We start from the raw sequence: 26,219 nt of genomic DNA on the forward strand, positions 1-26,219 counted from the left end.
TTTTTTTCACTCTTTTTGTTAATAGTACCATGTGTCATTATCATGATTTCCATTTTTTATTTTATTGAGATATAATTCACATACCGTATATTTGTATACCCTTTTTTTTTTTTTTTTTTTAAATATTTATTTATTTGACAGAGAGACACAGCGAGAGAGGGAACACAAGCAGGGGGAGTGAGAGAGGGAGAAGCAGGCTTCCCACCAAGCCGGGAGCCTGATGCGGGGCTTGATCCCAGAATCCCGGAACCATGACCTGAGCCGAAGGCAGACGCTTAACGACTGAGCCACCCAGGTGCCCCTTTGTATACCCTTTTAAAAATGTACATTTCAGTGGTTGTTATCTGCAGGTGGTTGTGCTACTACTACCACTGTCTAATTCAAGAACATTTCGTCTGGCCAACAGGAAATGCCATGTCCATTAGCAGTTACTCCCCATCCTCTCCTCCCCATAGCCCCCAGCAAACTGTGGTGATTTTTAATGGCTAGATCTTCTCTCTTTGATTAGATTACAAGAGACCATGGAAATCCTCACTCTTGGCACACAACAGGTGCTTAGTAAATGTTTTTCCTTAGTGATAAAGCTCTCAAATGCTCTACTCTTTTTCTGACTGGTATGATAATTTTGAAATTCTATTAAAGGACCACAAGAAGGAAACATACAGCTGAGTTTTACTTTTTTCCCATTCCCCTCAGCCCCCTGCACTTAGGAAGGTCTGAACTCAGAGGTCTCATGTCAACGGGATAAATATTTTATTGGTCTTATTTTTCATTCAGTTTGATTTAGGAAAAGACAAGGTCATCTTGGGTCTTACATTGTAACACGGATATCGACAGGTCAGTGGTGTTTCATGTTTTTCCTGCTCCTAAAAATACAGTGAGGAAATTCACAGCCTGGACTGTGGGAAAAGGAGAAGAAATGCTGAAACTCTGAAATGCCTGGGTTTGAATTGGTTGTTTACAGAGTGAAAAGCAGGTCACACATAGGCTGAGACACTACTTCCGTCATGCCTGGGAATCTACAAACTCAATTCTCTCTCATTGGCAGAACATGAAAGCTAAAGATTATCCCCTAATCCTGTGGCATTTTTTAATCCATGGAATGGGCTTTGCTGCTTGAAAATTTTCACTTAAAGTCACACACTCTCTGGAGATACAATTATTTTGTTTACCCCTGCGGTATCTATGGAAAAAGGCGTTGGAACGAATGTCTACAACAGTTAGTGTGGATGAAAACGGTTTTGTCACTGTCCAGGAGTGACCACCTTCCCTCCATCCCAAATTTCCACTTCTTTTTAAATTCAAATAGTGGCAGCTCCTGTGATAGCTTTTCCTTGAAAAACAAGAGCATAACATTAATGCACTGCCGAAAAGTGGAGAAAACCCGGATGTCCATCGATGGATGAACAGATAAAATGTGGCCTATCTATACAAAGGAATACTATTCAGCCATAAAAAGGATGAACTTATACAGGTTACCACGTGGATAGATATTGATAATAGAATGAAAGAAATGAGCAAAACCAGACACAAAAGGCTACAGATTGTATGATTCCGTTTATATGAAATGTCCGCATAAAGGCAAATTGACAGAGACAGAAGGTACAGTGGTGGTTGCCAAGGGCTGGGGATGGGTGGGGAGTGACTGCTAACAGTCACGGGATTTCTTTTTTCAGGTGATGAAAATGTTCTGGACTTAGACAGTGGTGAGGTTTGTACGACTTTGTGAATATGTGAAAAACTGCTAAGTTGTCTATTTTAAAAGGGTGAATTTTATGGTATGTAAGTTATTTCTCATTAGAACACATGAGAAAAAAGTATTTGCTGCAAAACCACCCAAGGGCTTAAAAATAAGAGTAAGAAGGGAGTATCTGACCTTATTTTGTTGGTGCCTGAGATGACTTAGAAGCTCTGTCCGAGTGGCACCTGCTAGAGTAAGACCATTCCTCTCCTCACCACTGCAACTCTTGCTTGGATCATGGAACTAAAGAATTTTGACAGCTGGGCAGGGCTTAGAGATTCTAATCTGTTCTCCCATTTGTCTGGTGAGGGAACTAGTCATAGGCAGCAGAAACGACAGGTTCAGAGTTGCCATATTAGTGGCTGAACTGGACCTAAAACCTTGCTTTCTTTCCACTTGACGTATATTACAGCTGTTTTCCTCCTCTGTTCAAATACGATTGTACATTCTACAGACCTTAATCTTCTTGAAACACAGATCTTAGGTTACCTCCCTGCTAAAAAATAAAAACCTTCAATGGCTCTCCACTGCCCTCGGTCTCCTGTTTACCACTTGGCTCCCACGGCTCCTTGGATGGACAGTCTTTGCCGCTCCAAAACACAATGTGTTTTTCAATATCACACCTTTGTTCAATATCACATTTTGTTACTAAACTTTGTATATTTTTATGTCTTCCCGCCTCAGTGAAATCCCAAATTTCTTGAAGACTCTGATCATGTTTTGTGCATCTTTGACCTCTGAGAACAGGGCACAATGCTGTTCCTTGAACTTTGTAGGGTTCAGGAAATATTTGTAGATTAGTTGATTCCAATTCAAGACTACAGTGAGTCTTTGCCTGGATAAATCCAAAGCGTATCTTAGAGGAGGTCTGGCGACAGGTGACTCTTTCATGCCACATCTCTTTTGTTGGAGAATGAAGACTGCATTTAATTTTTGGAAGTAATTTGGACAAAAAGATTCTAGAAAACTCTCATGAGGTGAGATTTAGTTTCAAAAAGGCAAAACACATGGACTTTAAAAAGAAAAAAGAGAACCCAACGTTATTTTTGAAATAACATTTTTAGGTGTTACAGAAGTAATTTGTGTTCCTTGTAGAACATTTAAGAAAATTCTGAGAAAGTTCCAGGAGTATAAAGAAGAAAATAAAAAGTGTCCGTAATCGTAGCCCCTAGGAAATATCTATTGATAATCTTTGTTTTGTATAGCCATTTTTCTCCGTATGCCACAGATACCTCCTTTACAAAAACGAGATCCCATCTGTATGCAGTTTTGTAACCTGCTTTTAAATTAAATGAGAAATAAAAAAAATGTAATAGTTCTGCATTAAGTGGGAAGAATTTTGTTGCTGTCAACTCAAATGATTCATTCTGATGACATGGAGAAAAAAACAACTCAGTATTTGTTTTGCTTCTTTGCTTTTCTTGGTGCAGGAAAGAGTAACACAGAGGAAGAGCAGTTCTGAGAACTAAGAAGTGAGTACCTTTCTAGCTACTTTCTCACTGGGGGATGTGGAGCCATGTCCCCTCTCTGGGTCTCTGACTTCTCACCAGTTCTGTGAAGGAACTGTATCTGTGAAGGTCCTTTTCTAGCTCTTGACTTCTGTGAGCTTTACGTTGCCCCCACCCCGTCCGGTCTTTGTCCTGCGGTACTTCAGAGCCCTCTACGTGCTTAGAAGACAGGGAATATGACTGTTTTCCCCCTGGTTTATGCCAGCACGGTTCCTGGCAAAGAATTGCCCCTCAATAAATATTTATTAATGAATAAATGAATGAGACTGCCATGAATGCTGTGCTTTGTCGTGAACATCATTAGAACACATGGTCTGTTTTTGGAAGCACCAAATAGGAATTCTATATTTGGGTTCTTGGAATTGGGATAATAACATAACTAAGTAATACCACACATTGATTGATTAATGGGAAGTATTTGCCCATCTTCAGGATCCCATTTGGCTCTCCCTGTGGCCCCAGTAAGGAAGATGTTACCAGCTCCATTCTGCAGGTAAATGAGGATGGCCAAGTTCTACTGCTGGCCTCCTAATTCCGGGGCCCTGGTCCCTTCTGCCACACTGCACTGTCTTTCGGGCACCCCATTTTCCCTCTGAACGGAAAGTTACTGTACATTCGGGTGAACTTAAGGCAGAAGTTCTCAAGATTTAGCGTCCCTAAGAACTGCTGAGGGCTCAGCAATCCACATTGAAATAATCACTTAGGGGTGATGTTGGTGCAGGTGGTCTGAAGAGTACACTTTGAGGTGCACTAGCTTAAAATATTTCAGACTCAGTGTTTTGTCAGGCAGAGGAGGCGGCCATGAGAAGACCATTAGGATCTTCATCAAGCATCGGTTTGCCCAAGTTTTGATTTCCAAGAAGACCGGGGAATAACAATAAAATAGTTCATGTTCCTTATGGGTTTACTGCGCCAGGAGCTTTTCTAAGTGCTTTCCATACATTACCTTCTATTAATTCGCTGAAGAGCCCTGTGGGGTATGCCCTGTTACTGCCTCCATTGTACAAGGAAACTGAGGCTCAGGCAAGTACAGCTGGCTTATCTTTAATCAGGTGAATTTGACAATGGGATTAACTACTCAAGTCCTAGTATTGTCAGGTTAAGGAAACCTAACTCTTAATTATTTTTATGACAGCTGGGGGAAGCTGGTGAGTCTCATTGGCTGGTAGGGAGAGTAATTCATATTTTGGCTTACACATTCATGTCTTTTCCCTTACGTGGATCGCTCTTGGCAGCCGTGAAACTGGAAAACAAAACAGAACAGTGAAACGGATGATAGTCACGCCATGGCCCCTTCTTCCCCTGGGAGACCTAGAACCAGCCCCTGCTATATACCGGACCTAACGCTACTTCTACCTCAAAACTGAACTGTTCCTTTGGGGCTATTTGAATGCTAACTCCTGACCAGATATTTGACCATGTTAAGGAATTACTGTTTCTTTCTGTTTTTTGTTGTTGTTGGTTGTTTCTTCTCTCTCTCTCTCTTTTTTTTTTTTTTGGTATGATACTGATATTGTGATAATGTTAACAGTATTTCAGTTTTGGAGCTTTGTCCTGAAATATGCACACATGAAATATGAAGAGGTTTTGGATTTGCTTCACAATAGTCCAGTTTGGGGAGGGCGGTAGATGAAACCAGATTGGTTTTAGGACGATAATTGTTGAAGCTGGCTATGAACACAGAACGGTTTATTATATGATTGCCTCTGGTTTTGCATGTTTAAACATTTTCCTAATAAAGAGTAAAAAGTAATTACCTGTCTTACGTCCCTTTCACTCGGCAAGTCGACTTAATAAGTTTAGCTGAAGCACTCGAGGTTAATAATGGATTAATATGCAGTTGCTGCAAGAGAACATTTACATTTTTAACAAGGATCGGTGATGTCTTAATCCGAAGAAGCGAATGTTTTGGAAATTTCAAGCATTACCCCCACTTGATGGGGGAAGTATTTTGAATCAGCTCAAACTTTCTCCTTCCTCAGCTTACCTGTGTGTAGAATTGGCCTTGATCCCTGACTTTGGAGACACTTTTGGTAATCACTATCTTTTCTTTTTTGTTGTTGTTAAGATTTTTTTTTTATTTATTTGACAGAGAGAGAGAGAGAACGAGCACACAAGCAGGGGGAGCAGCAGAGGGAGAGGGAGAAGCAGGTTCCCCACAGTGCAGGGAGACCAATTCAGGGCTCGATCCCAGGATCCGGGATCATGACCCGAGCTGAAGGTAGACACTTAACAGACTGAGCCACCCAGGTGCCCTACCTTTTCTTTTCTAATAATGTTTTATAATGACTTGGCATTGTATGACATTCATAACGTTTCCCAGACCCTTGGTACTTTCCTGTTAGTAGACAGTGCGTATCATTAAGCACGTGAACAAGTAGGGGCTCCAAGAGGTTAATTAGATGTAGTTATTGGGCTGGTTAATGAATTATTTCATTTATCTGTCTCTCCTACAAACAGGCAGCATGCATTGAGCATCTACTATTGATTTGACATGGTGCCAGGTTAACGTGATACAGAGATGCATGAAGGGGTGCTTGACTTTGAGGCGCTCATATTTTAGGAGAGAAAACCGTGTGCTAAGTGGGTAAGTCTAAGAGGCTGAGGACTTTGTAGAGAGGATGAGACTTTACTGGGCCATGCAAAAGAAGCAGAAGTTCATCACACAGCCAATTAATGTCAGAATCAGGGAATTCACCAATTAACCCAAACGCAGGGATCTTGCCATCTGCCTGGTCTGACACAATTTCTGTGTTGGTATTGTGCTTCTCTTTTTTCGTCTGAAATCCCAATTTTCCTTGTTGTTTGTTAACTCCTGTAGGATTTTTCTTAAAGCCTTACAACGGTCCTGTTATCTAAACCGCACAGAATGAAGCAGACCTCTTTCTTCTTGGGGGATGCAGGGAGCAGCAGGTTGCTTGAAAGGAATGGGTGGAAGGTAGAATGATAACTAGGGCATCGTCCTTCCTAGGATGTAGCCCAGGGGCATTCCCATCCCTCTGTGACACAGATGACTGCCTCCTCGACTCCGATCGCTTTCCAGGCGACCGACGGCGTGGAGAACCTCACTCATGTTTACCTGTTCGTGCAGCCATTACTCACCTCTTCCCACACACCCCCACGCTTGCACACAAAGCCACAGAGTGACAAAAAATTTCTTTAAAAACCTTCCCCCAACCCCATTCTAAAATGTCAAGTGTTTCAGTTTTGAGAAAAAAGAAAGCTGAAGAAAGCATGACTCACGACAGGGCTGACAAACAACTATCTGGAGGTATGCTGGTGAGTCACGCCGTGGAGATCTGCCTTTATGTTGTGGAAAGGGCCCGGGATTGAAGGAGCATCATGGGACCAGCCAGTAAAATTCCACTACTCTCTGAAGCCCATTTGGAGGTAATTTAAAAAACCCTGGGCTTTTTCCAGCCCCAACCTGGTGTACGGCTCTGTGTACCCTCAGGTATGTTGATCTATACAGGAAATCAGGAGGAATGATTATTAATAACTGGAACAAAACCATTATTATCTTTCCATGCCCAACGCCATGCTGAACCAGCCCCACTTGCTTCTGCAAGCCAGCGAGACTGCTGGATTTTCTTGAAGGGTATTGGGTTGCTAGGCAACAGCGCTGCCAGCATCCATCATGCCCAGCAATGTCAGCACCCGAGTGTGGCCTGCAGAGTACGCTTGCTCCCCTCCCCCAGCCTCCCCTCTGCAAGCTTCCCCCCCCACTCCCCATGAAAAACATTAATTTGCATCTTGGGGACAGGAGCCGTGCCAGGTAATTCTGTGTATAAAACACTACAGTGCAGGACATGAAGCACAAATATTGTTTTTGGTTGCAAAACAGGACATGTGACGTAGTTGAAAATACAAACTCATTTGTGTACACACCTCATATAAGGAGTGTGGGCATAATTTAAAAGCCTGCACGTCAAATATCCTGGTGTGTTCTGCCTTTAAATCATTTGCCCCTCTCTGCCCGTGCGGCATCTTATTTATACCCTATTCTGTCCGTATCTCTCTCCCTCCCTTTGTTCTGTGGTCTCCTGGGTGATCGAGTTATTGTTTCTGTGTAGGGCTCTGTGGACAAAAGGGAGCCTCTTTGTAGAAGGGAGATGGCCCTGTGCTTCCTGGTTGGAAGATGTTGTTTGCAAGGCCTGTCACTATGGCCGTTTTGCTCCGGAAGTGCCCATTTTCTGGGCAGAGTTTCCATCTATCTGTGTCTTTTACTTTCTTTTGAGGGGCCGCAGGCTGAGTAAACTGGTCAAGTGCCAGAGGCTGAGTGATGGACAAGAAAGAGTATCTATCCGTTCTGGGGTTAGACAGACCCAGATCCAAATCCTTCCTCCTTCCCAACCAGCTCTGGCATCTTGGCAAGTTACTCTCCCCATTTCTGAAAAGGAAGATAATGGAAACGACCTCACTGTGTTGTTGGGGGGAGGGCCGAGTGTGATAACGCATCAATACGCCTGGCCCACAGTGTTGATGAAATGGCAGATATTACAAGGATTGAGTGAATCGTGGATGATTCCCAGTTGGAAGGGTGTTAAAGACGTCATGTGGTTCAGTAAGAGTTTCTAATTCCCCCATGGATAAGCCGGGCAGGCTGGGGCTGGATTGTCAAAGGCTATACCGAGTTGACCCTTGGTAACAGGGTTGGGTTATAAGTTCTCAGACTCCTGGCCCCAGTGGTCTTTCTTCTGGGTCCATTATGATACCTATTGCCTTCCTCAAAGTTATATTGGGGCCTTACAGTAGACTGATGTCCCCCTGCCCCCTTGTAACTTGTTTAAGGCTTACTGGCAGGAACTTTTGTCTAACTATAGGATTTGGGTGGTGATCAAAATCTGGAATTTGACTGGAGGCGTGGCAAAGATGAAGCAAGTGCCCCAGGAGCCCAGGAGGATGACTTTACTGGGTTTTCCTCTGACCACTGTATCATGCTTTATGTTACCTCTTCTCTAAAGCCGTGTTAGAGAAGATAGAAGCAAGAGCTGCATCTCTTCAGTTATTACCAAAAATGCTCCTTTATACATTTAAAGTACCTCCTTTCTCCCCCCCAAATCTATACCCTTCTCTCTTAGAGAAACCATCTCCCCTTAAGGAAAGCTGAGGCCTTCCTGGGCTGGTATTCCCAGTGCAGGAAGAGCCAAGCAGGCAGCCCTCAGCTTGAGTGCAAGGAAGACATGTCGGTCCAGTTGGGTGTACCATTCCTTTTTAGGAGCCTGGGAAGATGAGCAAGGGATCTGTCTAGATTTACTCTAGGTCAAAGGTCGGGGGAGAAGACCAATGAACAAAGTAAATTCAAAGGAGATAAATAGGCCAGTGCCTTTGGGAGACCCTGGCAACAAGGAGTGGGAAGAATGCATCAGCAGCCACGAAGAGGGAAGTGAGTGAGGAAGGGCTCTTGGGAGATCCTACCAGGGAGGCTCTCTGTCAATCCCTCTCTGTCTCTTCTCCCCCATGAATGGTCCATGGGGACACCAAACCATGAAGAGGTGGGAAGCATTCCTCCAAAGGCAGGACATGATGTGTGCTAGAGGTGACTCAATGTCCAAGATCAGTGACAAAATACTCATATCTAGGAAACAGGGTCAAGGACATGAGTCAGACTTATGGGTTTCAGTCCTGGCTTTATCAGCCTGCTGTGTCACCTCAAGCAAGTCATACACACTTGGAGCTCAGTTTCTCCATCAGAAAAAGGGTGATAAGAATATATGCTTTAGGATTGTTTTCAGAATAAATGAGTTAATCTACATAAAGCACCATGTACAATGCCTGACACGCAGAAAAGTCCAGAACAACAAACTCTTTTTGTTGTTATGGCCCGAACATCTCTCAGGAAGAGAAGAACATTCATTCACACTCATTCTTCAGTCACAGTTTAGAGAAGCCCCAATTCTACCCCAAAATGTGAAAGCCTTTTCACTGAACCACAGAGAAGTGGTCTGCAGAAAACTTACCAGCATGGCTTTGGGGCCCAGTCCAGCTCCCTGGAAAAAACTATCAATGACAAATTCCTTCTTTTGGGTGACCCTGAGCACAGCACTAAGCCCTCATGGACTATTTAAAAAGTAGGACACAAAAAGTGCAAGCTGCATCCCATGATTATACTGGTCCTTCCATCAGAGAGGTGTGACTCTGAAGGGGAGCCCACATGAGATCCTGGGGCTGAGCCAAAGCTGGGCACAACTTTCCCAGATCCAACCTCTCGGCAAATAAAATAATGAGGAAATACACAATAGGAGAATGCTAATTAAAAGAAAGCTAGTATGGCTACAACAATATCAAACTAAATAGTTTTTAATTATAAAAGTACAATTAGGGAGAAGCATAGTCATTACATATTATAAAAGCAACGTTCATTTTTAAAAAAATTTAATTTTATTTATAATCGATTAACATATAGTGGATTATTAGTGTCAAAGGTAGAATTTAGTGATTGATCAGTTGCGTACAATGCCCAGTGCTTATTGCATCATGTGCCCTCCCTAATGCCTATCACCCAATTAGCCCATCTCCTCACCCCCCTCCCCTCCAGCAATCTTCAGTTTGTTTCTTAGAGTTAGGAGTTTCTTATGATTTGTCTCCCTCTCTGATTTCATCTTCTTTTATTTTTCCCTCCCTTCCCCTATGTTCATCTTTTCTGTTTCTTAAATTCCACATATGATTGAAAGCATGTAATTGTCTTTCTCTGATTGACTTATTTTCCTTAGCATAATACCCTCTAGTTCCATCCACATCATTGCAAACAGTAAGATTTCATTTTTTTTAATGGCTGAGGAATATTCCATTGTATGGAATGGATCCATATGCCACATCTTTATCTATTCATCTGTTGATGGACATTTAGGCTCTTTCCATAGTTCGGTTATTGTGGACAATGCTGCTATAAACACTGGGGTGCAGGTGCCACTTTGAATCACTACGTTTGTATCCTTTGGATAAATACCTTGTAGTGCAAATGTTGGATTGTAGGGTAGCTTTATTTTAAACTTTTTGAGGAACCTCTATACTGTTTTCTGGAGTGGCGGCACCAATTTAAAGGAACAGTTCACTAAGATACAGCCACCTGGATTGTGCCTAACAAAATCATCTTAAAATATATTTATATATATATATGTGTGTGTGTGTGTGTGTGTGTGTATCAAAAACCTACATAATTACAGGGAACTATTGACAAATATTTCTCCACATTTATAGTGAGAGATTGTAACAAACCTTTAATAGTAATTGATAGAACAATAAGACAGAAAATTAGTAGGAGTGTAGAAGATTTGAACACAATGCATAGTCTTGAACAATAATCATACATGTAATTCCTCACTCAACAGTAGAGCAGATACATTCTTTTCAAGCAAATATGGAGAATTTGTGGAAGTTGACTGTATACTAGATATTTATATTATGAGGCCATTTTATGTAAAGTTTAAAAACTTATAAAACTACACTGTATAATATATATGGATGATATGCATACTAAAAGCATACAGTGCACAGGAGCAATAAATCACAAATTCAGGCTGTGGACTCTGGACATGGAAGGAAGAAAAGGGGATGAGAGAAAGAAATATTAGAGCCCTCAACAGTACCTGAATTGCTTTTAAAAAATAACTTGAATGAAAGAAAAGATTAGGTCCTGATCCTAGTCAAGATGGACTTTACCATCAAAGCCTACCTCTCCCACTAATAACGTCTGAAACCCTGGACAAAGGAGCAACTACCTGAGGACTCTGAAAAGTAATAGCAGGCAGATTGAGGAGAGGAGTCAAAACTTGAAGAATGATCGATTCAGGGGTGAGTTTCTCATCTCCCTTCATTTTGTGTCCCAACTTTGATCTGAAGGAAGCCTTGTTGTGGCCCAAAACTCTGACAGAAACTATACCTTTTGGCTAGAAGACTGGGGCCCCTGGAGTGGGCAAGTGGACAAATTCTGGAGAAGAGAGAGTTGGAGAAGTAGACCCTCCAATTCTTTAGATAAACCAACAACCATCCCTGAGCTGGCCAGAGTTGCATATGCCCAGGACAGACCTAAATGTAGTACTATAAAGGCTTTGACAACTGACCTGATCCTGGAACCTCATAAACAGAAGAAGATACAGCAATTATGATCTGAACTCAACTGGGTTGAATGTCTGCTAAAACCAAAGCAAAGCAAAGCAAAACAAAACAAAATCAACATTCTGCAGTTTTTTTTAAAAAAGATTTTATTTGTCTATTTGACAGAGAGAGAGCAAGAGAGAGAGAGAGAGAGAGAGTGCACAAGCAGGGGGAGTGGGAGAGGGAGAAGCAGGAAGCCCGATGTAGGGCTCAATCCCAGGACCCTGGGATCATGACCCGAGCTGAAGGCAGACGCTTAACGAATGAGCCACACAGACACCCCCAGATTTTTTTTTAAACAGGAGTTTGAATCTTACAGCATAATATTCAAAATATACATGATACAAACAAACTTACTTGACACACAAAGAATCAGAAAATGTGACCATTTCTCAAAGGAAAAGACAATCAATGAGATGGCCCAGATGTTGGAATTAACTGACAAATACTTTAAGTTGGCTAATAGAATCATGCCTATAAGATAAAGGCAAATGCCTTCGAATGGAAAGCTAGAATTGGTCAGCAGAGAAACAGAAAGTATGCAAATAAGAATGCAGCACAAATTTTAGAAAGGAAAATGACAGTATCTGAAATGAAAAAGCTCACTGAATGAGTTTAACAGCAGAATGGAGTCAGTGAACTTCAAGACAGATCAATAAAAATAACTTGATCTGAAGGAGAGAAAATTAACTGAAAAAAAATTAGCAGTGTCTCAGGGGACTATGGGACAAGATCAAAGGGTCTAACATCCTGTTGTTAGAGCACCAGATGGAGAGAGTGCAAGAATTGGAACAGAAAAAAGGTGTTTGAAGAATTAATCACTGAAACACCTCAAATTTGGTGAAAAGCATGTATTCGTAGATTCGGGAAGCTCTGCAAATCTTAAACAGGATAAACTAAGAGGGATTCACACCTAGACACATGTAATCAAACTGTTGAAAAACAAATATAGTGGAAAAATCTTGAAAACAGCCAGAGATAAGTAACACATTATATATAATGGAACAATGACTCACATGACTGAGGATTTCTCACCAGAAATCATGAAGGCCAGAAGACAGTAGAATAACATCTTCAAAGTGCTTAAAGAAAAGAACTGTTAAAACCAGAATTCTATATCTAGAGAAAATATTCTTTAGGAATGATGTTAAAATAAAGGTATTTTCAGATTAAGAAAAAGTAAGAGAATTCTTTGCCATCAGACCTGCTCTAAAATAAATGCTAAAGGGAGTCCTATAGGCTCAAGGTAAGTGATACTGGAGGGAATCTTGGAACTTCAGGAACCAAGGGAGAGCAACAGAAATCGTAAATATCTGGGTAAGTATAATAGACTGTTTTTCTCTTTCTAAATTTTTTATGCTATAAAGCAAAAGTTATAACATCAGTGGGATTCTTAATATATTTATAAATAATACATATAATAATTATAATAGAAAGAGGGGAGAGAAACAAGATGTATATGATTCTAAGGCTTCTACATTTTCTTATGAAATAGTAACTTGAAGTAGACTTTAAAAGTTTAGGGGTGTATATTGTAGTCTCTATAACAACATTAAACAAATTAATATGAAGAAGGGCACCTGGATGGCTCAGTCAGCTAAGCATCTGCCTCTGGCTCAGGTAATGATCCTGGGATCTAGCTCCATGTGGGGAATCCCTGTTCAGTAGGAAGTCTGCTTCCTCTCCCTCTGCCCCTCCCCTGCTCGTTCTCTCTCTCTTTCTCTCTGTTTCAAAGAAATAAATAAAACCTTTAAAAAATTAATATGAAGAGATATAGCTAAAAAAGTGCACAGATAAAGTGGAATACTAAAAGATTTGAATAATCTAAAAAAGGACAGGAAAGAAGGAACAGAACTAATAATAGAAGGATCAAAAGAAAATCAAATACTACAATAATAGCCCTAAATCCAACCATACTGATAATTACAATTAATGTAAATGATCTAAAGATACCAATTAAAAAAAACAGAGATTGTCAGGTTGGATAAAAAGAAGACCCAAATATAAGCTGTCTACAAAAAACTCAGTTTAAATGTAATGACATAGGTTCAAAAAAAGGAAAAGATATAAAGCAAATATAAAGCAAATAAACCATCTGATAAAATGATAGAATCAGATGGTAGGTACCTGTGACTTAATTACATTACTTGCTATTATACTCTATACTTTTGATGTATTTATAATATAAAAGGAAGTTGGAAAAATATATTTTCTCCATAACCTCCCTTTTGCCTCAGTTAAATTCATAAAAGATCTTAAGATGTCTGGCTCCCATCTGACTGTCCCATCTTATTTCCCTCTAGCTCCCTATATAACTAGATCAGTGTAAGGGCTGAGAGCCTAAGATCTGGAATTAGGCAGCCAGACCTCATATTCCACTTCCTAGCTCCTGAGCATAGACAAAGAAATTAACTCTTTTAAATCTCAGAAGGCTTTAACTGTAAAATAGATAAAACATTACCTAACTGTAGGAATTTATTTTGAGGAATAAAGGTAATATTGTACCAAAGTACTTAGCGTAATGCTTGGCACATAGGAATTATTCAGTAAATATTACCCATTATTGACCACATTGATTTCGCTAGTGTTCAAAAATAGACTGTATGTAATCTTATTTCCCTGCCTTTTCTTACTAACAGACTGCAGCTTGCCACCTATTAATGAGTGGTAAAAGCAGTTGAGTTGATTATGACCAGCATATTTTAAGAACTGGAATAAAATGAGATAGGATAGAATAGAATGCGATGGAATGTTATGGAACTGAATGGAACAGAATAGAATTTTTAAGAAGTTGATTGTGTGTAGTTAGATTAAGTATTGTTTCAGTGTCTGGGTATAAAATGTAGTCCTTCATGTGGGTTTTGGCCCAAAGAGGTTTAAGAAACCCTAGTTTCCATGATTCCTTTGGCCTGGGAGAGTGAGCTCTCTGTCCCTCTCCAGTGGATTATCAAGGCCGTACTTGACACCCACTTCTTTTGAAAAGTTTTCATGTGATCCTTGTTGTTATGGGCTGCTAGTTCTGTCTAGGATCAAATCTGTCTTCACTGTGGGGTAGTTTCAGAAATGCTGCAGAATAGTTCTGGGGACATGGAGTAAACCTCAGGCTTTGTGTTCCAGATTTCCTAGCTAGGTTTCTACCTTATTTCTGTGGCCTAGCCTCCGTTTTGTGCTTTGACTCTAGTAACAGGCATTATAGACCCTCAGGGTCTGGCATGGGTGGGTAGGAGTCTCTCAGAGCACTAACATAGCCACCAAAGAATTAATGCGTAGTTAGTTCCTTCCTGCTCACTCCCATATTGACCATATTAAGGGTGGTTCTTGCCTCACTTCCCTAGAACAAGCCTCAGGATATCCATCCATTCCTTTGTTGTAACCATTCAATCCACCTACCAGTCATTCTCATTATTTGCAAACACGGAATTAGAGAATACTGAATCATGGCTCCAGGAGAAAAACAGGGTTGGGTTCCTGAGAGCTTCTGGTCACATTTTTGTCAATCCAGTATGTAACTTTGTTTTATGTGTGTTTCTGTTTAAAGAGATTTGATTTAATATATATTATTGATTTATTAACATTGACCTCACAGTCAACATAGTAACACATGCCAGAAGGAAGTTTCTCTAACTGCGTATTTTTCTCCGTAAGGCACATCCCAGTCTTCTTGCACTTAGGGACACAAGGCAGCACATCAGCACTGTGCTTTGGGCGTTTTAAACAGTGAGATCATCAACAAAATCTCAAAATGGGAAAAATGTGGACTGAATAGCCTCGGAAAAGGACACAGTATGAGAGCCAAAACAAGAAAATGTTGTCTAGTTCAGCTTCACCTGGGAATGTGTGCATAGGAGATTCAAATTTTTCACTGCTTAGAGCACACGTACATCCCTGAATGACTATAAAGGCACTTGTGAGTACTGATTTGGGGCTTACAAATATGTTTTAGAAAGTAGGAGAATTTGCAAACATGGAATCCGTGAAAAATGACTGTTTGCCAAGCACCAGGGTAGAGAAGCTCAGCACAGAGTGACGACAGGCATGGCCCTTGTCCTTGTTCTTTCTGTATTATTGTCTTGCCCCTTACCTGCTCTTGTCACATGCCCTCCAGTTCTGGTAGAAGCTTCTGTGTGTGTCATACCTGTCCAAGTGTCCTGAAGTTCTTGGAGGGTCCCTTCCTCTTATGTGCAACATCACTTCTGAAGATGCCCAAGCTGATATCTCCCACTTGGACCCACCCCCTGAACCCAAAATTCATATTTGCCACTGTCCACGCAGTACTTTTGTTGGAACAACTAACGGGTATCTCAGATGTAACTTGTCCAAGACTGAGCTCTTCACTTCTCCTCTCCTGCCCCCAACTATTCCTTCCCACAGTCTTGCCTCCCAGTTGTGGCAACTCTATTCTCATGATCCAGGCCAGAAGGTTTGGAATTGTCCCTGATTCCTCACCCACACCCCAGAATGAGTCTGTCAGCAAGTCCTTTGGGCTCTGCCTTACAAACAGATCTGGAATCTGACCATTTCTCCCCATCTCCCCATCTCCCCACCTGCTTCAAGCCACCACCCCTGGTCCCTCGGAGCATCACAATAGCCTCAGATGGAGTCCTCCAGGTGGTTTGCCTCTGATGTCACCTCTGGGTTCTCTGCCATCCCTCAATGCCCTCCTGAAGGATAATGCTAATTAACATAGCAAAGAACCCCCTTTCCTGAACCCACTTCCCACCTTCTCAGCCATTTCTCCCCATAGCACTGATGATCTACATCATATAGTGTTCTTATCTATTTTGCTTATTGTCTATCTCTTCTTGCTGGAATATAAAGTCCATGCGGGTAGGAGTGTTTGTTTATTTTGTTAACCTTGTGTTCCCAGCTCCCAGGCCAGCTGTAGGGACAGCCTGGACAGTTACACTGGGCCATGTGCTCAGAGGGCCCTGCACTTGGTTTAATGCTCTGCTCTTGCTATCTTGAAATCTTTAATAATTTTTGAAAAGACTCTCCCCCCATTTTCCTTTTACACTGGGACCTTCCCCTTCAATTATGGAGCCAGTCCGGACTGCCAGGCACATAGTAGGCACTCAATTAATAGATCAGGGAATGCTGACTATGGTGACTCACAAAACAGATGGTAATGTAAATGGTTGCTGACTGAGTGATTGACTGATTGGAGAGGGAGTTGATCATTTTTTCACTTATTCATTCACTCACCACATGTGTCATTCCAGCATTCCACAGAAATTATCTGAAGAGACTGGAATTAAGATATTTGCACACTGCCAGCCAGCCTCGTGTATCAAGCTCACTCACCCTCCACAAACTCATGGAATTTTGAGAATCACATCACATGATGTTGACTATGACAGTCCCCTTTTACAAAGGAGGAAATTGAAGTGTAAAGACATTGCCTGAGGTCACGTAGCCAGGGAAAGCCATAGCGAGCTCTGGGCCATGCTGCTGGCCCTGCTGTCCTCAGGCTCTCCTCACCCTGGCTCCCCATCTGTGGGCTACCCTTCCCAGACTCAACCTTGCCCATTTTCTCTTACTTCGCCCATTTGCCTTGCAGAATTGGAAAGAATCTGCTCTCAGACATTTATTTCTTTTTTTTTTTAAATTAAAAAAATTTTTAAATTTCTTTTCAGTGTACCAGAATTCATTGTTTATGCACCACACCCAGTGCTCCATGCAATATGTGCCCTCCATAATACGCACCACCAGGCTCACCCAACCTCCCACCCCAACCCCTTCAAAAGCCTCAGATTGTTTTTCAGAGTCCATAGTCTCTCATGGTTCATCTCCCGCTCCAATTTCCCCCAACTCCCTTTTCCTCTCCATCTCCCCATGTCCTCCGTGTTATTTCTTATGCTCCAAAATTAGTGAAACCATATGATAATTGACTCTCTCTGCTTGACTTATTTCACTCAGCATAATCTCTTCCAGTCCCGTCCATGTTGCTACAAAAGTTGGGTATTCATCCTTTCTGATGGAGGCATAATACTCCATAGTGTATATGGACCAAATCTTCCTTATCTATTTGTCCGTTGAAGGGCATCTCTGTTCTTTCCACAGTTTGGCGACCATGGCCATTGCTGCTATGAACATTGGGGTACAGATGGCCCTTCTTTTCACTACCTCTGTATCTTTGGGGTAAATACCCAGTAGTGCAATTGCAGGGTCATAGGGAAGCTGTATTTTTAATTTCTTAAGGAATCGCCACACTGTTTCCCAAAGGGGCTGCACCAACTTGCCTTTCCACCAACAGTGTAAGAGGGTTCCCCTTTATCCACATCCTCTCCAACATATGTTGTTTACTGTCTTGTTAATTTTGGCCATTCTACCTGTATAAGGTGGTATCTCAATGTGGTTTTGATTTGAATCTCCCTGATGGCTAGTCATGATGAACATTTTTTCTTGTGTCTGATAGCCATTTGTATGTCTTCATTGGGAGAAGTGTCTGTTCACTCTTGTTCAACATAGTATTAGAAGTCCTAGCAACAGCAATCAGACAACAAAGAGAAATAAAAGGTATTCAAATTGGCAATGAAGAAGTTAAACTCTCTCTTCGCAGATGACATGATACTTTATATGGAAAACCCAAAAGACTCCACCACCAAACCACTAGAACTCGTACAGCAATTCAGTAATGTGGCAGGATACAAAATCAATGTACAGAAATCAGTTGCTTTCTTATACACCAACAGTGAAAATACAGAAAGGGAAATTAGAGAATTGATTCCATTTATTATAGCACCAAGAACCATAAGATACCTGGGAATAAACCTAACCAAAGAGGTAAAGGATCTGTATTCGAGAAACTACAGAACACTCATGAAAGAAATCGAAGAAGACACATCAGAAAAATAAACATTGTTAAAATGTCTATACTGCCTAGAGCAATCTATACTTTCAATGCCATTCCGATCAAAATTCCACCGGCATTTTTCAAAGAGCTGGAGCAAACAATCCTAAAATTTGTATGGAATCAGAAGATACCCCGTATTGCTAAGGAAATGTTGGAAAAGAAAAATAAAACTAGGGGCATCACATTTCCTGATTTCAAGCTTTACTACAAAGCTGTGATCACCAAGACAGCATGGTACTGGCATAAAAACAGACACATAGACCAGTGGAATACAGTAGAGAGCCCAGATATGGACCCTCAACTCTATGGTCAAATAATCTTTGACAAAGCAGGAAAAAATATGTAGTGGAAAAAAGACAGTCTCTTCAATAAATGATGCTGGGAAAATTGGACAGCTATGTGTAGAAGAATGAAACTTGACCATTCTCTTACACCATACACAAAGATAAACTCGGAATGGATAAAAGACCTCAACGTGAGGCAGGAATCCATCAGAATCCTAGAGGAGAATACAGGCAGTAACCTCTCTGATATCAGCCACAGCAACTTCTTTCAAGATATATCTCCAAAGGCAAAGGAAACAAAAGCGAAAATGAATTTTGGGGACTTCATCAAGATCGAAAGCTTCTGCACAGCAAAGGAAACAGTCAACAAAACAAAGAGGCAACCCACAAATGGGAGAAGATATTCGCAAATGACAGTACAGACAAAAGGCTGATATCCAGAATCTATAAAGAACTTCTCAAACTCAACACACACAAAACAGATAATCATGTCAAAAAATGGGCAGAAGACATGAACAGACATTTATTTCTTACTGTGGGGGGATCCCTGGTGTCACCTCTGCTGGGTACGGCTGCCCGTTTCCAGCCTCTCTGAGGAACGGGAGGCGGTGCCCACAGAGAAGGACTTTCAGAGCCCAGGAAGTAAGTGTTGCAAAGCTCTGACGTCATCCCAGGTCGGTGTCCCCCAAATCTGTGCCGGCAGCAAGCCAGGCCCCAGGATACAGAGACGGAAAAATAGTCCCACCTCTGGTCACAGGTGCTAGAGCGCTAGGACGTGCTGAGGACATCCCTTTCGAGTCACACCTTTTCTGTGAAGGAAGAGGAACTTAAAAGCAGTTCATCAGACAATGTAGGTAATAGAGTCGCTAATGCTGCAGTAATCTGGTCGGTGACAGACAGTAACTACATTTATCATGCTGCCCAATGCCTAATGTGTATAACTGTCGAATCATCACGTTGTGTGCCTGAAATGAATACGTTCTATGTAAATGCTACTTCATTAAAAAAATAAAAGTCTTTAATCACAAGACGAGTTTTGTTAGACAAAAATGGCAATTCAGCTGGAGACACAAATTTAAAACTCTTAAGTATACACAGCTGACATCTCAGGGGGCTGGGGCTGGCCGATTAAGTCAGAAGTTATTGTTCGCATTCTCCGGAGGGGACATGCTAAAAACGGGGGGTAGGGGGGCAGCCCTTGGAAATATAGGAAAATGATTCCATAGGAGCCAGATAAAAAGACGGCGCTCCAAATATTTGACCTTGACATTTGTTTTTGAGGTTTCATTGAAAAGTGGCATGGGTGGGGCGCCTGGGTGGCTCAGGCAGTTAAGAGGCTGCCTTCAGCTCAGGCCATGATTCCAGGGTCCTGGGATCTTGTCCCGCATGGGGATCCCTGCTCATTGGGGAGCTTGCTTCTTCCTCTGCCTGCCCCTCCCCCTGCTTGTGTGCTCTCTCTCTCTCTCCCTGACAAATAAATAAATAAATAAAGTCTTTAAAAAAAATTGGCATGGGTGTGTGAGTGTGCACATGCCTGAAAATTTCAGAATTTATAGAACTCTACATATTAAAATTAGGAATGTAAGAAATAAGTATAACATAAAAGTATAATATATAATATAATAGTATTTCCAACATACATTTTATACATAGGGTTAAAATAAATACAAGTAATAATAAATATGTAATGTAAGACTATAACATATGAAGTAAGAAATAAATAAAATAAATATTTGAATTCTATTGTGAGCTTGCTTTTGGCACCCAGTCCCACCTTCCCTGCTGTATTAGAACACTTTTTGGGGGCACGTGGGTGGCTCAGTAGGTTAAGCATCTGCCATCAGCTCAGGTTATGATCCCGGGGTCCTGCCATTGAGCCCCGCGTGGGGCTCCCTGCTCAGCAGGGAGCCTGCTTCTCCCTTTCCCTCTGTGATCTCTCTCACTCTTGCTCTCTCTCAAATAAATAAATAAAATCTTGGGGGAAAAAAAAGAAGGCTTTTGTTGGCAAGTTAAAGAAACCGAACCCAGCACATCTTAGGACATAGGAGATTTTTTAGTTTTTATTTTTTATTTTTTTGCTTCTCTCATTAGAAAAGTCAGGGAGTGGGCTCAGGACTGAGCAGCCGGGAGTCTCTCCACCTCTCCTCTGTTACCACAGGTTGGCTCCCCCAGGCATTCTTCGTTCCAGCTCAAGTTGCAGACTCCCATCCTCCTGCCAGAGGAACGCGCTGCCTCAGCCCCAGGCCTCCATGGCATGATGCCCAGACTGGCAGAGGGATCTTCTCTTCCTCCTAGCAGCATCATGTCCGACCCGTGGGTGAGCTCGGTGGCCCTGCTTTGGTCCCATGCCCCTCAGCCTTCCAGGTTGACAGGAGTGACGAGGTACTGTGATCAGCCAAGGCCTGTGCCATTGTCACTTCCTCCTCGGAGGGCCAGGCACTGCGACTCAGCCCCCTGGAACCACATCGGCTTGGGGAGAAGCAGCTCCTCAGAGGAACAGGGAGGGCAAAAAACAATCGCCCATAATCTTGGCTTTTTTCCTCAGGCTAACAAGAGACATTTTCTCTCTGAGACTGATACAAAGCACCATTTTATAAAGAATGTTTTATAAAGCCCTTTCTCCTAGCTGTTTCCATATTCTGGGCGTTTTGTGTTCCAGTCAGAAGACTGGAGAGAAGAAAAATTCCCCAATCTGTGGACCAACATTATTTCTTATTCCGGGAGCATTTGGCAAAACACGGGCTCTAACCTCAAACCACGAAGATTCTACACAGCTTTGAAGGAAGCCATCAACAAAATGAGAAGACAGCTGACTGAATGGGAGAACATATTTGCAAGTTATGTATCTGATAAGGGGCTAATATCCAAAATACACAAAGAACTCATCCAACTCAATTGCAAAAAACAATCTGATTAAAAAAATGGCCAGAGGTTATGTGCTGGGAAGCAGGTGTTATTTAAAACTATGGTGGCAATCGTGTTAGGATATATTTAGTGTATCAGATAACACATTGCATAATTGAAATGAACACAGTGTTAGATGTCAGTTGTATCTGAATAAAGCTGGTGGGTGAGGGGAGATGGTGGGGGACAGGGAGAGAGAGAGAAAGAAAGGAAAAATGGCCAGAGGATCTCAGGAGACATTTCTCCATAGAAGCCATACAGATGGCCAAGGGGTACATGAAAGGTGCCAAACATCACTCATCATCAGGGAAATGCAAATCAAAACCACAGTGAGATATCACCTCACACCTGTCAGAATGGCTATTTATCAAAAAGACAAGAAATAACAGGACTTGGTGAGGATGTGGAGAAAAGGGAACCCTTGTGTGCCGTGGGTGGGAATATAAATTGGTGCAGCCGCTATGGGAAGCAGTATGGGGGCTCCTCAGAAAATTACAAATTCAACTACCAGATGATCCAGCAATTCCACTTCTGGGCAGTTATCTGAAGAAATGAAAACACTAATTCAAAAAGATATATGTACCCGCATGTTCACTGCTGCATTATTTACAATCACCAAGGTACAGAAACAGTGTGTCTCCTGACAGATGAATGGGTAAAGAAACACGGCGTAGATATGCAAGGGAATGTTACTCAGCCATAAAAAAGAAGTCTTGCCGTTTGTGACAATATGGATGGGACCTTGAGGGTATTACTTTAAGTGAAATACGTCAGGCAGAGAAAAACAAATATTGTAAGATCTCACTGATTTGTGGGATCTAAAAAGAAAAACAAAGAGACAAAAAAAAAAAAAACAACCCACACATACACACAAACTCATAGATGCAGAGAAGAGGCTGGTGGTTGTTAGAAGCAAGAGGTGAGGGGAGGGTGAGATGGGGGAAGGAGGTCAAAAGGGACAAACTTCCAGTTGTAAAATAATTAATGTATAGCATGGTAACTATACTTAATAATACTATAACATATATTTGAAAGTTCCTAAGAGAAGGGATCTTAAAAGGTCTCTTTGCAAGGAAAAAGAATTTATGACTACATGCAATGATCAATGTTAACTAAACTTGCTGTGGTGATCCTTTCATAATACATACAAATACCAAATACCAAAAACCTCAATTAAAAGCAAAACAAGATAAAGCAAGAAACCCAGACAGACAAAACAACCTGTGGGCTCTGGAGTCAGGCAAACCTAGATTTAAATCCCACCTCTGCTGCAGAGTGTACAGACTTGGGGAACACAGATTCTGTTGGCCTCACTTTTCTCACCTATAAAATGGGCATAAATTATACCCTTTTGTTTCAGGGTAAGAATCAGATAACACGTATTAGGAAATAGCACAGAGTTTCAGAAGATGTTCTTTTATTTTCCTTCCCCTCAAATTCTTTACCCCTTGAGAGGCCCTGGAAAAGCAAAATGTCATAGTCCGCAGAGACACTCTGCATGCTGTTAATTTGCCACATTCGTTGCCCTGAAATAACCCATTAGAGTCTTTTTCTTTTCCACTGAAGGATAATTTCCTTGAAACCCGGATCATATTATCCAGTTTTACGTCCCCAATATCAAACTCAATGCCTGGAACACAACAGAAATTCAGTCAGTGGAGCCGCGGAAACACCAGGAAGAGCTTTTGAGTGTGACCAATCAATGGTGCCTTTAGAAAAGCAAGCCGTGCGTGGGTTCCATGCTCAGGGAGCCAATGTTCCACTGTTTTCCGGACTTGTTTAACCTGGGATAAATTTATATCTGGACCTCAGAGGGAATGTTGATGTGAACCTGCCATCTCACTGGTTAGGGGCAGCACGGGGTATACTGCCTAGCCTGGAATCCTGACTCTACGACCTAGTGGCCTTTGAAAATTTGGGGCAAATTTCTTGATATATTTGTGTCCTTGGTTTCCTCATGTTTAAAATGGGGCAGGAGGGATGTCGACCACATAGGGCATAAGAGAATTAAATGAGATGATGCAACCCCCCCCCCATCACTTCTGCTTCTGTTACCTAGTCACATGACCACATCTACTGCAAAGGGGGCTGGGAAATGTAGTCTTAGGCAAGGCGTCATGTTGGCAGCTGAAATGTTACACTAGAGCCGGGTAGAAGGACAGAAATTCGGGGGACAACCAGTAACCTCCCACTCAGCGGCCACTCAGGACCTCATAAAAAAATACAACAGTGGTAGTTACCTCTCAAAAGGGCTCTTTGCTGGATTCCCGCAGCAACAAGGCTTTGTACGAAGCCAACTCCCCGTGAACCAGAGTGGAGTTTAGGAAATGATTCAGGCTCCCTGGCTGACTCAGACCCTGAGCATCCTGGAGAGAAAAGTAGCCATACACCCATTTGGGGCTTGGGGTTTAGTTTATAATAATAATAATGACTTTGGCACAGAAAACTTCCTGAGGGTTAATGAATGACTGGCTGGATTAATAGCTCAAGTCACTGCCTGCAGTCTATCAACTCCTTCCAGCTTCATATTAATCTACAGGAAATTCTTTGTACACCCAGCTATTACTGCTTCAATCTCACAAAATAAAAATGAATGGATGCTTCCCTGGAACTTGGAAAAAAAACTTGGTCACCATTGTGTGTGGCCACCATGCTATTATTTATTTTTTTTGAGGCACATTTCCTGCATTTTGTTTGGTTCTCTTTCTGGCTTGGATTTGCTGCAGCGGCAGCAACTGCACCAGCAGCTGGCCCTTTAGATTAGCTTTAATCCCTTTGCTATTTATAGTGCGCTCTGTGAAGCTCGTCACACATGTGATGCCTTCCCAGCTAGACAGGGAGCTCCATGAGGTCAGAGACAACCAGTAACACACTGCAGGGCCTCTCAGCGACCCATTTGTTGAATTTAACCAAATGGAATAGCTGCTGAATTTTAAACAAGTTACCATCAGTCCGGTGGATTCCTCAAAGCAAACTTGGGAATCTCTGCATTTTAGGTAGGTTTATGGTGGTGTGTACTTTGAGCTCATCAAAATTTGATCAGTGCTTCCCAAGGGAACAACTTGAAACAGAGAGGCAAGGATGTAGAAGAAGTTGTAGAAAGCGATGTTTAATGTCATCCAACTGTCGCCTGTGAAAAGAGACCAGGGGACGCTGAAGTAACTGGTGACTTCTCTTGCCTTGTAGGGACTCGCACTGCTTCTGTGGGGTTGAGATCTCTCTGCGGAGAGGTCAGGGATGGCATAAACATGTTTCCCTCGGCAAAGCCCCATGGTTCAGGGAATTTGAGTTTGTACGCATGGCTCCAGATTTCCTCTGCTGTGCTATTTAAACTCCTACCTTCTTGTCTGTTGGGCATGCCGTTGGCGTCTGTGAGGACTTGCCGAGTGAAAGATGCAAGCCCCGAGCAAGATTTCACAAGAACATCTTGTCCTCAAGGCTCGGTGAGCCAAACCATGCAGCAGCATTGGCAGGACCCTGCCTGGGCGGAGGATAGCCACCTGTGCCGTGAATAACCTTTTACTCTGATTTCTCACTGGTACCCCAAGGTGGGCTTCAGATGGCCCTCCTGCCTGAACCCCCAATTACACCAACCCAGGTGAGTCCCAGCCCCAGAGAATTCCTGGCATCAGTGGAGGTATTGGTGGCTTTTCAACCAGGGGTAAAGATTGAGTTAAAGAAACAGGAAGCCTGGCACAGTGAGGGAGGTTAGGTAGGAATAGAATTAAGGGCTTAGAAAATGCTTGCTTCCTTCTGTTGTCATTCTGAGAGCTGATAAGGGGTTCAGAGTTTGGGGTGGGGGGAGCTTTGGAAAAGAATGAGGGAGTTTTAATCAACTAGAGGGACCTTCCCAACTTACATTTCCCAGTATTTGTGGCATGGGAACTTTGCCTAAGGTAAGGGTGCCAAAACCAGAAAGGTCCCCGATGTTAAGCTTTGACATGCTGTCGTCTTCTGCCTAGGGGCTCTTTGTTTTCATTTTTCTCTTTTTAACTCAAGGTATGGAATGTGCTGCAACCCCTCCAAAAACATAATGGCATCATTTCCAAGCAGTATGCATCTAACCAGATGTCTATATATATGTCAACATATAGCTTGTTAACGCTAGCTAAGGTCAAAGCAGCTCTTTAGGCCATAGGGTTTAGTGGAGTTTGCATAAGTAAAAAAAAAAATACTGCATAGTCACATACTTTCATGATAAATTGTTTTCCGAGAAGATGATAAAGGTACACATACTGGTTGTTCTTCCATCGAGAGCTTTAAGAAAGTAAGAAAAGCTTTCCCTCATGCCTTCAAGTGATAATGACCCATCAGATTTTGTAACCAGTGGCATCTGAGACTTTCCTTAACCTCTCTGAGCCTCAAGTTCTTTGTTAAGTTCAATGAGACACCTTCCTAGTCTACCTTTCTAGGGTTTTTGGAGGAGCTAAAAATGAATGGGAAAATTCAACCCATGCCAGGAGAATGGGTCTCAGGCATGGGCCTAGCCCCTGCAGAGCAACATCTCTGAGTGATATGCTGGCCTTCAGGTCTCCTTTAGAGAAGACAGCCACCGGGATGCCTGGGTGGCTCAGTCAGTTAAGCGTCTGCCTCCAGCTCAGGTCATGATCCTGGGGCCTAGAATCGAGCCCTGCATCGGGCTCCCTGCTCTGTGGGAAGTCTGTTTCTCTTTCTCCCCCCCCCCGCCCCCATGCATGTTCTCTCTCTCTCTCTCCAATAAATAAGTAAAATCTTAAAAAAAGAAAAAGAAAAGGCATCCTCTGAAACTCAAGATTGGAATCCTGACTTGTAAAGTCCTGGATTACATCTACTCCACTCACATTCTGTTACTT

Source organism: Enhydra lutris, unplaced genomic scaffold (assembly GCF_002288905.1).
Source record: "Enhydra lutris kenyoni isolate GAN:26980312 unplaced genomic scaffold, ASM228890v2 scaffoldscaffold43, whole genome shotgun sequence".
NCBI classification, from domain to species: Eukaryota; Metazoa; Chordata; class Mammalia; order Carnivora; family Mustelidae; genus Enhydra; species Enhydra lutris.